The 12,276-nt window shown below is 32.3% G+C and overlaps 1 long non-coding RNA gene across 1 annotated transcript; it reads right to left on the reverse strand.

Annotated features, from left to right (window-relative positions):
* Positions 1–4,255: 4,255 nt before the first annotated feature.
* LOC126884485 (uncharacterized) lies at positions 4,256–7,060 on the reverse strand. The gene is made up of 3 exons (XR_007698062.1): positions 6,628–7,060; positions 6,278–6,528; positions 4,256–5,511 (listed from the first exon to the last, which is right to left on the reverse strand). It is a non-coding gene; the product is annotated as an uncharacterized LOC126884485 (long non-coding RNA).
* Between the last annotated feature and the right edge of the window lie 5,216 nt (positions 7,061–12,276).

The following is a 12,276-nucleotide window of genomic DNA, read 5'->3' on the forward strand; positions in this document are numbered from 1 at the left end:
GGTATATTTAGTGAGTATAGAGTCTATATTAATAATAATTTAAATCAGTTATTTCAATACAAAATGTAAATTTGACCTGTTTATCAAAAATATAAAAAAATTAAAACTTAAATTGCCAGATGATGACACCCCAATTCGACTTTAGAGCTACAAGTTCAGAATGACACTAAATAACCACCTCAAACACTAACACGTCTATGCTATATAACAGGGGTGGCCAAACTGCGGCTCGCGAGCCACATGCGGCTCTTTGAAGAATTACTTGTGGCTCTCGATAAATGTACCCGAGGTCCGTTTCACTTCTGTGTTACTATTTAAAAAAAATAGTATCGTTCCTTATATGTGTTTCAGAATGTCTTTTAAATTACTGACAACAAATATGAAAGACCAAATGCAACTCTGTAACAAATTTCATTTCCATCCAAGCTAAGAGTGATACGACACATCGAAAACTGCGCTAAAGAACATTAAGAGTGGCGCGACATAAAAGTCAGTAATCAACCCACTCCACACTGATTTGTATAGACTTAAAAAGTTGTTAATATTAAACTAGAAAAACTTAACGAGTAAATAAGAAAATCAGAAGGAATATTGACCGAACTCCAAAATGGATTTCAAAACTTAAAATATTTTAAATCGTCTTTTCATTTTTTTTTTGAATTCATTTGAAATAAACATAGTCGATAAGGTGACTTTTTTATTACCAATATATGACCCAAACAACATTTGGAGAATTAAAATTAATAGAGACGCAAGAAGATCAAGCTCGAAAATAAAATTATAATTCGACGCCGATTACCGAATTTTGGAAATTTGTACCAAAATCGAAGTACATATCCTAAGTTAAAAAAGGATGCTTGTCGAATTATTTCCATATTAGGAACAACGTACTTGTGTGGACAATTTAAGTCCATTTTAAAATTCGTGAAATCCTAACACATATCAATATTAACTAACCAGCATCTGAAAGAATTACTGAGAAGTGCTATAACAAATTATTCACCAAATTTTAAAGAATTACCAAAAGAAGGAAAACAAATTTTGGACAGGGAAAGGAACGAAAACATTACAAACATGTTAAGACAGGAACCAATAGAGAAAAAAAAATGAAAAAGAAACTTGAATTGGTTTGGACATATAACTAGAATGATCGAGAATAGACTAGTAAAGAAGGTGACAGATGCCAAGAGACCGGGGAAAAGAAGAAGGAGCAGGCCTAGAAAGGGGTGGATGGAACAAATCCAGGAAATCGGGACCAAGAGATGGAAAACAGCGCAACAGGTGAAGGACATGGCAGGAGACCAGAAGGCGTGGACGAAATGGGTAAAAGATGGATAGGTGATAGCAAAGTTCGACTCTCTTATTGGGCATAAGGACAACGAGAAGAAGAATAAGGAAAACAAATGTAATTAAGTTTTAATATTTCATAATTTTATTTCTGTTTTCAATAAATAAGGGATCTGTTAAAAAACATTGTACATATTTTCTTTTCATACTTTTTGAATATGTTTTTAATTGCGGCTCGCGAAAAATTTTACCTTGTGAAAAGTGGCTCTGACTATCATGGAGCTTGGCCACTCCTGCTATATAATATTATAGAAAGCTACTATGACGCACAGCACGGTTACCAAACTTGAAATACCAAATATTTGATTAAAATGTGTTATGGGGTGCTGGTAGCACCCCACGTGGCAGGTACCGGGTTAAAGCAGTTAAGCACAACATTTGAGAATGCACACTGAAGAAAAATCTCACAAGTGTGAAATTTATTTTAAGCAGTTTAGTCAAGCATGGCAATTGAAAGCACATTTGAGGGTGCACACCGAAGAAAAACTGTACAAGTGTGAAATTTGTAAGCAGTGTAACCAAGCAAGTAGTTTAAAAACACATTTGAGACTTCGCACTGGAGAAAAACCTCACAAGTGTGACATTTGTTTTAAGCAATTTAGTCAAGCATGTAATTAGAAAATACACACTGAATAAACACCTTCATCATCATCACATCATCAGTGACGTTACAGCTCTTTATGAGCCAAAGCCTTCTTCAGAGCAATCCTCCATTCGCCCCTGTCTCAGGCAACTCTTCTCCATGCTCTAATTTCAATAGATTTTAAATAATTTTCTAAGTTGTCTTGGTACCTAAGTCTCGGTCTTCCTCTTGTTCGTTGTCATCCTATCGGCCCTCTTCGGTCAAAATCTTTTCTGACTATGGCATCTTCCTCTCGCCTGATTACATGACCTATCCATCTAAGGCGTGTTACCTTCGTCGGGCGGCATAGGTACATACATTTATTGTAACTTTCGAGTTTTCAAATTGTGATAATTTTATTTGTTAAAGAGATAGAGACTTAAACTTTTGTGTTATCTCTACACATATCCAGTAGATTATGTGAGCGAAATGTAACAAAAAAATCTTTATTCATTTCCCAGTAGGGGGTTTAAATTGTTTTTACCCTGATAAACGACGGCATAGGTACATTTGTACCTTTTATATTTTAATTAAATAATGGTTATAAAAAATCAACATATTTTGTATTTAAATGATAGTTTATTTAAACCAATATACAAAAATGAATGTAAGTGTGGATTTTCGCAACACATACATACATGTCGTTTTAGACAAAGAATGTTCGTCACAACTTTTTCTCGTTTTAGGTTGTTTTTTCCGTTCGTTTCTTTAGAAAGATCCTTCAAAAACTTGTTGCGTTGGTCCTTTGTTTTTTGTAATGGATTGTGCTCTCGATATAATGTAGGATGCTAAGCCAGTGGCGTCAATCATATTATAAAAAGGCCAAGTACCAACTCAATGTTCGACGCTTGAGCGTACATTCACCCAGCATTTTGTCCATGGTATCAACCCCCCTTTAGTTTTACTCTAATACGTAATCATTTCTCTAATTCAATAACTCATTACTCTAATACGTAATCAAATAAGAGCCTACAGTAGCATCAAGATTTATGGAAAAAACAGCTCTGCTTGCTTCTTTCCATAATGGTGGGTAGAAATCTCTTTATTTTTTTAACTGAGCTCACTAACGTCATGTGACATGAATTCTAGATTTTAGCGAGTTCAAAACTGGTAAAAAGTTATCTGTGGTAGCATTTCGCCCAGAACCTTTATAAGACGTGACCAGATCCAAAACTGTTCCTTCGCCAATGTTAACTTGTCGGTAACCATATGCTGTTTTTCAAATATAAAGGTAAATTTGTATGGGATAAGGTGTTTGATGCATTACAAACCCAAAACACCATATTTAGTGGGTTTGGAAGATATTATAATTGTGTAAATATTGTACGGCCTCTAAACGGAAACAATTGTTCATCTATGGTTATGCATTGGGGTGGTTTGTAGCCTTGTTGCATATTTTTATTCAGCATTGTCCAGATATCTCGTATGAGTGCAGCCTTATCAGCTTTTTTGCGTTATTTTCTGATATTTTCGTTGTCAAATCTTATAAATCTTATCATGGTCGTGGAACGATCACGAAACATCGCTGCACGTATTAGTGACAGAGACTCCATATTACACATCTCACACAAGTTCTCTTCGTTGATTATATGCATACCTACCTCTTTTGTCGGCATTTCGGTAAACGAGACGTAGAATCCCAGGCAACCAAATAACGTTTAAAAAACGTTGAAAAAACGTCATTATTATCACCAAACGACGTCAGTTTATCACGTTTTTTCGACGTCGAAGATCACGTGAATATGTCCCACCATAAATCACGTCATTTTTATCACGTTTTAAATACGTGATATGAAAAACGTAGTTTTTACGTCGATTTTGCGTCGTTTTTTAGATTTAATTTTCATTTTATGGTTTTAGAAATACACAATAATTGAATGGGTCCACCACATGGTTTGTTTTTGAGAAGTCAAAGAAAAAGTTTTATATTGTGATAATGGTGAGTTTATACATTTTAAAGGTGAGTAATACAGTTTGTATTTTGTATTTAAAAACTGTATTACTAACCCTTAAAATGTATAAACTCACCATCATCACAATATTAAAACTCTTTCTTTGACTTCTCAAAAACAAACCATGTGGCGCTTACAACGTTATTCGGCAGGCCCATTCAATTATTCGTATGGGCATTGTTAGTATTGCAATTTTTACATTTAAGTAAAACCAAATGGAAGGTTTGTTAACATGCATAGAATTATAATATCCTCAATGCAACATATATAACATACATAGAATTTTCACTTTTTATATTATAAGTATTTACTGTGTCAAAAGTGAAACAACATATAAACTAATAAATCATTTATTAACAAATTAAACATTTAAGTCACAATGTAATAACAAACTTAAGTTTAAACCATTTAAGTTATATAATATATATAATTATTATAATTATACCACACACTTTAAAGGTACGATTCCGACAATGACTGCAGATGGCAGTTACAGTTGTCACCATGACAGACGTCATTATTTTGCACTAATAATTTGCATAATTATTAGCAACTGACGTTCTGCCAGACAGCAGTTGCAGTCAGATGTCGGAATAAGTCTCATACAGATAAATAGTGCATAGTAGTAACGTCCATAACGCCGAGAACTGCAACTGATGTTTGCAGTTGCTGTCTGCAGTCGTTATCGGAATCGTACCTTTAGTCAAAAATGAATACATACAAATAAGACCCAATATATTGAATTTCAATGAAAACTATCTGCTTTATATTTATAAATTTTAAGAAGACTATTGAATGATAAAAAATAGGACAAAACTATAATAGTATGTGTTCTCACATATATTTCCATACTCTAATAATCCTCAAAATGATTTCAAATAATTATTACAAATTTTTGCATACAAAAAGATCCACAGACACCTGAAAAATATATTTTTTGATTAAGGGACTGTAATGACCAAATTAACATGATAAAAACAATTTACATGTGATATCTGATAATACACACTTAAAAGACTAATAGGGCTTTTTATCGACTGTCATTTGTTTCGAGCATGTGTCATGTGTCACATAATATTAATATATCTATGCCATATGTCTTTGGTGTGTATCATTGATATATACCAATAACGTATGACGTAGATATAATATTAATATTATGTGACACATGACAGAAGCTCGAAACAAATGACTGTGAATGAAAAGCCCTATACATAAATACTCATGATGAAGAAGTACATTATAATTAAAAATGACTAACCATTTTCATATCACTGCAACATGAAGCCAAAGCCGTCTTATATTTCAGTTCGTTTAGAGAGCGCAACAAGCACTCTGACCGAACAGCTTGAAAACTCATTAGTTTTTCACCTGAGAATGTACATAGCTGTAACATCTGTACATGCATTGGGTTCTTCTTCTTCTGTCTTGCTGTGGGCATACTCAGCTGCAAATAAGATTGCTGCAATATGGCTGCAAATTTCAATATTACTGGCCATACACATACAATGTGCATTTGCTATGCCATTGGAACTGGCTATTCACCGAAGCATCTAGCGGTTTAGCATTAGCTTTTTGGGAATTTTTCACCTAAAAAAAATATTTTATCTTTGTGGGAATGCTTCAAGTACAAAAATTTATTTTCATTCGAGTATTTGCGTTCTTTACAATGATTGAGAATATTTTAAAATCAGATATTCATATAATATAATTTTAGAACAAACGATCATGACTGTTTATTATTCTCTTTTCTATCATAGCAATTACATGTCGTCGACCTAATCTGTAAACTGTGTAACTCCATTTATCCAAATTTTACAGAGGCACAAAAAATTATTTCTCTAAATATGACTAATGCGAATACTATGTATCTCCCATTTTAAAAGATAGAATGCTAAAATGGAATATTTTATAGATAGGTACTAACATTTGTACCTATATTGTTTAATGAGTGTATTAATATTATTTACCACCAACTCTTTCTTGAAAATATCACTTTCTAAACAGTGAGGTCAATCGTGTGGTATGACAAACTGGGGAGATACATATTTTTCGTACTAAATTTGCTGCAAGGGAGATACAGTGTATACGAAGATGTCACTATTTACTCTTCTGGTAAAAATATGCATGTGCATCCTTTTTTAAACGAGTAGGGATTTTTTCAAATAAATGGCAGTAATAACTCATTTTCAGAGAAATATGGAGTTACACAGTTTACAAATTAGGACAATATGTCTGGTTTCATACAGATATATAAACGTAAATAAATCTAATATTTAAAACCCATTTATCCGAAAGACACTAATACTGTTATCCATATATTTCTTAATGGTGAATAAATAAAATAAAGACTTACCTTTCCAACAATAATATAGAAATCATCAAAACATCAATGTTTCAAAACAAATCCAGTTGTGAAGGCTTTTATGTGCCTGAAGGCTTTTGTATGCTTTCATCTGCTGCTTAAAGCAGTAACTGTGAGACTCTACCAGTCTATCTATAATAGCATTATAACAGTAATTTATGGAATGCACTGTAAAATCCAATTCTGATGACTGAATTGTATATGGATCTAAATCTCCAATTATTTTCAGCTTCAATGAATATCTAAAACAAGGAAAGAAATAATGTTATTGCTTGCAAAATTCATCATTATTGATAAATATCAGGGAAAATGAATAGTAAATAAAAAATTGTTTCGCCTACCTTTCTAAAACATCTGCGGAGTTTCCATTAATAATTTCCTTTAATAATCTCTTTGCATTGTGGTAAATTTATAAAATTTACACAAAACAGCCAACAAAATCCAAATGAATCCAAAAAAGGCAAAATACTAGGACAAACAAACAATGAAATGAAACGACAAACGACAACGATGATACAAACATAACCCTAGTTTTGTAACTTTTAAGCTCCAAGCTCCTCCCAATTTCGTGACGTCAGACTTGGGCTGGCTGAAATGAAAACGTCTTTTAAACGTATTTTAACGTCATTAATCTTACGTATTTAAAATCACCTACAAAAGACGTCGATATGACGTAATGTTCAACTACGTGTATATATTCCACCAAATACTGACGTTTCCTCGACGTTGTTGACGTCACTTGGTTGCCTGGGATCATTATTACTCATAATTATTTTTAGGTATACACATATTGACAAACACCCAACAACTAAATGTGGATGAAATGTTTCCAATTGAAATACAATACAATGCTACTCTTCCTATAATTTGTTTACGACCACTATTTCCAAGTCTATTGTTGCAGTAATTTCAATAATTTACGATAGAAAAGAGGGGCCACGTAAAAGCGGTTTCTATTAATTTTTGTAAATCCGTACAAGAACAAATTACCGAATATTCTTATTTATTTATTTCAATAATAAACATAAAAATATAATATCTATAATATAACATATTATCTTAAAATTAACAAATATTTCCCTTTGGATTAAGGAATTTTTAAGAAACTATATAACAGGTACAATAGGGAACTTACACAATTTTTTTTATTACATAATAGTGTTCAGTTTTGTTTAAAAATGAGATTTCCAAAATTTCACGCTTCAAAAATTCATAATAACTTAGAAGTACAAGTTTATAGTCTTCTGTATTTTAAAATAGTTCAAACGACCCGTGACCTCACATAGTTTAACTTTATGGTTATATTTATATTTATGGTTACATTTAGGTGTATTCTTTTCCTCTTCTTTAGTTTATTGGCCTCCACCTACTTGGGTATTTGGCCAGCTCATCGTCGCGGAATAAGGGAAAATATTTATATTCTAATGACATTTATCGTATGTCATTGTAATAATATATACCAGTTTGTTGAGATTGGAGTTTGATACAGTTTTTGAAGGAAAGGAAAGAAGTTTTACTATGAAAAATAAAAGAAAACACCATAAGTGTTGTTTAGTGCTATTTTCTAATAGTACAAGTTTTCTATGGATTTAAAATATAGTATTTTTACTACAAAAGCAAGATTACATAGGTCAGAATTTTTGACGTATGAGCACTGTCAAAACATTAGAATGTGACTTTTCATCATGGCCACGTTTATGTCATTACTTGTCAGAGATATTTTGCTTTGTTTTTATTAACTATAAAAATAATATTAATAATTATTTATTCTAATTAATGATGTCAATTGGTTTTCATTACTTGCCGAAATATTCGGCAATTAATTAGCAACAATATTATCATAGTGTAGGTATAATCATTAAAATAGATTATTTCACAGCTCACAGCATACAGCATAATTGACCGCAACCAGCAACACTGAACTGTCATTTGCGTTTGAATGTATGAGTAGTGTAGGAATGTCTAAAATATTTAACTAAAATTATTATTTTTTGGAATATTGAACTTAAATAATTGTTTTAGAAAATTTATATTATTGATAATAATAAATGTTTTTGGTTATTTAATTAATATAATTTTAAAATTCTCAATGTAATCGCGATTACGCTTTTCTTATTTAAATACCATGTGGACGCTTATACAAGATCGGGCAGTTCCGTGTTGGTGTCGTATTTTAGCTGTGCTCCACAAATTTCAATTCTAGAGTTGATGTTATGGAATATCATTATTTTCGTTAACATTAAAGTTGGATTTATAGTTTGACGTAGCGTAGACGTAGACGTAACGTAGACGCACTGGAAAAGTTCAACACCGAGTTTTGTGTACTCTTGTTTATAAATGAACGCAAGCGCCTGAAGGAACGTAAGAGAAACGTAACGTAACGGAAGAGTTCACTAAAGTTGGATTTATAGTTTGACGTAGCGTAGACGTAGACGCAACGGAGACGCACTGGAAAAGATCAACACCGAATTTTGTGTACTCGTGTTTATAAATGAACGCAAGCGCCTGACGGAGTGTAAGAGAAACGTAACGTAACGGAAGAGATGACCAACTTTCATCTTTTACAGTGCGTTTCTTCCGTCTGGCCAATCATAAGGCAGAATTTTGTTCTGTCACTCAAAGTGGATCCGCCCCCTCATCCCTTGTGTTGTGTAAAATGTTGTTTGTCAACATATTCGAATTTTGTTAATTATTTGTTAATACAATGGATGTTAAGTTATTAATTTAATAAAAATATATCATAGAGTCATTTCAATATTTCAGATAAATATGAGTTGTTTATTAGCCTAATTCGTGGTTATCCACACATATTATACGATAGGTAAATCCAATAAACATTTTAAAGACCAGGAAATGAAACAAAATAGTTGGAAATCCCACGGCATGCGGCACCAAAGAGCATACCTTCGTTTATTTCCTAATCCATGTAACACACAAAACAGATAAATATTATAATAAATAATAGTATAAGTATAAATAAATAAACACAAAGTTTGTTTACTGTTCGTATAATTTATAGGCTATGTTGTTGAATTATAATTAGGGATTCCAAGAACTGTCAGTGGTGGTCGGTGGATGGCTAAACTGACATGGCCATAGACATAGTTAAGGGGGGTGGTCATGGCGTATCTAATGTTTACATTGAATATTGACAAATTTGTAAAGAATATCCTGTTTGGTTTTGTTTTTTTGTTAATTGTGTACCGAAATTTGTGAAATTTTGATAGCAAATTAAATATGAAGTGGTTTAAATATTGGATACGCCTATGGATGACAGTTTCGCCATCCAGCAGCCATATTATATCACGTGATTTGGAATGCCTAATTAAGTCATTGCTTACTCTTTCTACTCATGCGCAAGAATTCCGCTACGTCGATCTATAAATTGACATAATATTTTCTTCCGTCTCCAGTGCGTTTCTTACGTCTACGTTGCGTCTACGTCTACGCTACGTCAAACTATAAATCCAACTTAACTTTCATCTTTTACAGTGCGTTTCTTATGTCTGGCCAATCAAAATCAAGAATTTTGTTCTGTCACCCAAAGCCCAAAGTGGACACGCCCTCATCCATTTTGTAAGGTTAAGGTGTTTATTAACATTCGAATTTTGTTAATTATTTGTTACAATTAAGTTATTAATTTAATAAAAATAAATCATGGTGTAGTTTCAATATTTCAGATAAATATGAGTTGTTTATTAGTCTAATTCTGGGTTATCCACACATATACGTAAATCCAGTAAACGTTAAACATTTTAAAGACTAGGAAATGAAACAAAATAGTTGGAAATACCACGGCACTAAGGAGCATACCTTCGTGTATTTCCTAATCTATGTAACACCAAAACGGATACCTATATATTATAATAAATAATAGTATAAATAAATAAACATAAAGTTTGTTTACGGTTCGTATAATTTATAGCATGGGTTATGTTGTTAAATTTAAATTAAGTCATTCTTTCTACTCATGCGCAAAAATTCCGCTACGTCGAGTTACAAATTGGCATATTATTTTCTTACGTTTCCAGTCCGTTTCTTCCGTCTCCGTTGCGTCTACGTCTACGCTACGTCAAACTATAAATCCAACTTAACAAATATTTTGGTATATGATTAATATATTTCGGCAATACTATATTATGCTAATTAATATATTTCGGCAAGTAACGAACACCAATAATTGACATCATTAATTAGAATAAATAATTATAGATATTATTTTTATAGTAAACAAAAACAAAGAAAAATATCTCTGACAAGTAAAGTTGGATTTATAGTTTGACGTAGCGTAGACGTAGACGCAACGGAGACGTAAGAAACGGACTGGAAACGTAAGAAAATATTATGTCAATTTATAGTTCGACGTAGCGGAATTTTTGCGCATGAGTAGAAAGAGTAAACAATGACTTAATTCTAATTCAACAACATAGCCTATAAATTATGCGAACAGTAATAAACAAACTTTGTGTTTATTTATTTATACTTATACTACTATTTATTATTATTATAATATTTATCTGTTTTGTGTGTTACATGGATTAGGAAATAAACGAAGATATGCTCCTTGGTGCCGCATGCCGTGGGATTTCCAACTATTTTGTTTCATTTCTTATCTTTAAAATGTTTATTGGATTTACCTATCGTATAATATGTGTATATAACCCCGAATTAGGCTAATAAACAACTCATATTTATCTGAAATATTGAAATAACTCTATGATATATTTTTATTAAATTAATAACTTAACATCCATTGTATTCAAATAATTAACAAAATTCAAATATGTTGATAAACAACTTTATCTTTACAAAATTGATGAGGGCGTGTCCACTTTGGGTGACAGAACAAAATTCTTAATTTTGATTGGCCAGACGTAAGAAACGCACTGTAAAAGATGAAAGTTGGTCATCTCTTCCGTTATGTTACGTTTCTCTTATGTTCCGTCAGGCGCTTGCGTTCATTTATAAACAGGAGTACACAAAATTCGGTGTTGATCTTTTCCAGTGCGTCTACGTTACGTCTACGTCTACGCTACGTCAAACTATAAATCCGACTTAATGACATAAACGTGGCCATGATGAAAAGTCACATTCTAATGTTTTGACAGTGCTCATACGTCAAAAATTTTGACCTACGTAATTTTGCTTTTGTAGTAAAAATACTATAGTTCAAACGTATTTTCTACTAACGTTTATAATGTCTAATTTTAAATTATATACAATTTTGTTTACTTTGTTGGTGTATAATGTAAACATATAATCATATGACGTCACAACGCGTTTTGGGCTAGCTGCAATAATTTGAATCTAGAATCGTCTTTAGAGGCCAAACGGAACACAAAAACAACTTTTTTATCTTTGATACATGTTTTAAATTATGTTGTTCCGTTGTGATTTATAACATTTTTTTCGAATTTAAAATTTTATGCAAGTTCCCTATTTTACCTATGCCGTCTGTTACCGTTGTAAAATTATGCCGCTCGACAATGTTTAATGAATTTTACAACGTCAGGTTTTCCAAAACTTCTATACAACTCAAGATTGTAACGCCTGCGCCACAAACCTTGTTTTTATGCATCCATATATCCGTCTTAGGATTTTTCGCACAAAACTTTTGAGCAGTTCTTGGTCATTCTGTGTAAGTGACCAAGTTTCTGAACCATATATTAGCACTGGTCTTATTAGTGTTTTATAGACAGTCAATTTAATTTTTCTAGGTATTTTTGAGGCCATCTGTCTTCTTAAGCCATAGGTAGTTATTAATCAATGGCCATAGTAACACTGGCGAGCACTATTCTTCTGTTAATTTCTTCACTGACATTGTTATCTTTAGTTAGCAGCGAGCCTAAGTATATGAAGGTGTCGACACCTTCCAGTTCTAGGTCGTCAATTATTATTCTTGTAGGTGTCGGGTTGCTTGACCTAGTGCAATACATTTGGTCTTTTGAACATTTATATTTAGTCCCATTCTCTGTGCAGATGCTCTTAAC

The sequence above is a fragment of the Diabrotica virgifera genome, chromosome 5 (genome assembly GCF_917563875.1).
Source record: "Diabrotica virgifera virgifera chromosome 5, PGI_DIABVI_V3a".
In the NCBI taxonomy this organism is placed as follows: domain Eukaryota; kingdom Metazoa; phylum Arthropoda; class Insecta; order Coleoptera; family Chrysomelidae; genus Diabrotica; species Diabrotica virgifera.